Below are 2,441 nucleotides of genomic sequence, written 5' to 3' on the forward strand. Positions count from 1 at the left end.
ATATAAATATATATATAATATATATATATATATCATATATATATTTTTTTTTCCTCTTCCCAGCCAATCACAGAGCACTAGAGGTGATGAATGGGATTTTTATCCCCATTGAACCTCTACTGCCCTGGTATCACCTGCGGTTACAGCTAATTGGAGGCACTTGCCTCAAATCAGCTGTACCTGCAAAGTTCCCACGGTCCAGGGGTCCCCACATTATGATTCATAATGTGGGGACCCCTATTGTCAAATAACCTTAAAAAAAATTCTTTTTTAAAACATTTTTTACATTTTTTCCTAATTTTTGCAGTCAAATTGCTTTTTTTTCAGGTCGGGTCTATGCAAATTGGAACAACCATATTTGGGTTGAATATAAGGACAACCCGAATTCGAACACCAACACTATTGGGGACCCAGAGGACCTCACATGGACATGAGGAAGATTTTATACAGAGCACCCCCCACAAAACCATTCTGAACACATTTGAGTTTTCATAATTGTAGTGTAAGGGACTTACCCGTCCTGCGAGCCCGCAGTGTCCCTGGGGATCCCAGGCACAGAGGGAGACGCCGCTGTAGCAGGCGGCATGGTCGAGGCTGCTGTTCTGCTCGCAGTGTGTCGCTCTCTGCAGGGGGAGGGATCCGTCCTGGCCAAACTACTGTTCAGCCAGGCAGCATCCCTTGCATCCCTTCAGATGTGGTTACTGCTTATCCTGCTCTCAGCATTCCTTTGCATGTGCAAAGTAGTGCACATCCTAGGGGTGCTGTGGGAAGAGGTGCGCGAGCTACAATGCGTCCCTCTTGTACCCCCCGAGGGCGTGGCACTCGGCTGCCTCGCCCCGGGGTGGGACACAGTTCCCCGCAGGGGATTCAGTTAGTCTCCTATCAGACGGCACCAAGTGGCGCAAGGCCATTGGTCACTCTGGCCATTTAAGGAGAGCCTGTCCTGTACACCATTGCCCGCTATAAGCCTCTGTGAACTCAGTGTGCTTGGGTGTGTCATTGTGTTGGTTAAGTTTATCTGCTTTGTCATCTCCATAGTGACCTGGTCTGACCAGGTCAAAACTGACTCTGCTTGAACTCTGCCAGCCCTGACCTCGGATTGTTTTTGACCTGTATTTGCTTTTTGGACTTAACTCTTGCTGTGCTTTATAACTTTGAATAAAGCCTGATTAAAGGATATCTGGAGTTGGTTGTGGTTTGTGTGCCCAGGCGCATTACATGTAGTTTAGCACTTTAGGGGCTGCATTGGGAAGGAGTGCTATGAAAATAGAATTTTCTTTGGGTATTGAATGAATATAATTGATATGAACTTCTATAAAAGCCCTAACTTATAATACAAACATTACATTTTATTTTGAAAGTTGTAAATATGTGAAATTCATAAGTGAATGTTGAGTTCCTTGTCCTTTGTACATGAATGCCCAATATGAAGTAATGTGTCCGAAGCCCACTCGTGAAAACAGAAATACCCTCTAGACCTCCTGATGAAGTGAGCACGGTTTCTGTGAAACACGTAGGGACCCGGTGCAACTAAAGATTCCATGTGTATTTGTTGTATCAACCAATATATACAGTGCCTTGTTTTTAAGTGTTTTTAAATTTTTATTTAAAAAAAATGATAGTTTTATACCTTTGTATGACATTGTAGTGATAATAATCATGTTAATTGAATGTTTAATTTAATTAAACTGCCAGAAAAAGTCTGATTTTTGTTTTATGTTGTTTTGACATTGTTTCTGTTTAACAAATATTTACACATATAGTGGCATGACAATTCAGCTAAAAGGAAAGCCTGGAGCATACGAGTGAAAGGAGTATAGGGAAAGGCTGGCATGACAGTGCAGACAGGCAGGAAGACTGCAAGGGGTTAATGATTGGGTAATGGTATGTGCAGCGCATGCAGCACGAGGACAGGGGAAGGAAGGAGGGGGTGGGAGAGAGAGGCGCAGGGAAGGGATGAAAGGAGGGGCCAACTGGTAATAAAAAGGTCAGGAATGAGACAATAGGGGCTTTTTACCAGGGATCAGCTAGAAAGAAAGTTTTCCCGCCCTCGCTCTCTAATTTTATTGTGTTTCAGGGTTTGGCGGTTGAGGTCCTCGGGGGAGTGTTTGTTTTGGTGACATTTATGTTGGGGACCCATCTAAGGTATGGAGTTCCCGCGTGGTAAATTGTTGGTGGGGGGTCTGCACTAGGAGGGGTATGACGTTCCTGAGCTGGATTGATGGGCGGCTGGAACAATTTCAGGGATACGGTGCAGAGCCCCGCATGCGGCTGTTTGGATGGGAAGCTGCGGCTCTTTCTCTCATCCTATCTGAAACTATCTATCTGTCAGCCTCGCTTTTCACTGCACCCCTCCCCCGTGACACGAGTCACTGTCCTCAGTCTGTCGGAAGCTCACGAGTCATTCCGAGCTTCCGACGGACTGATGACAGGGGGAGGGG

Source organism: Pyxicephalus adspersus, chromosome 3 (genome assembly GCF_032062135.1).
Source record: "Pyxicephalus adspersus chromosome 3, UCB_Pads_2.0, whole genome shotgun sequence".
Taxonomy (NCBI): Eukaryota; Metazoa; Chordata; class Amphibia; order Anura; family Pyxicephalidae; genus Pyxicephalus; species Pyxicephalus adspersus.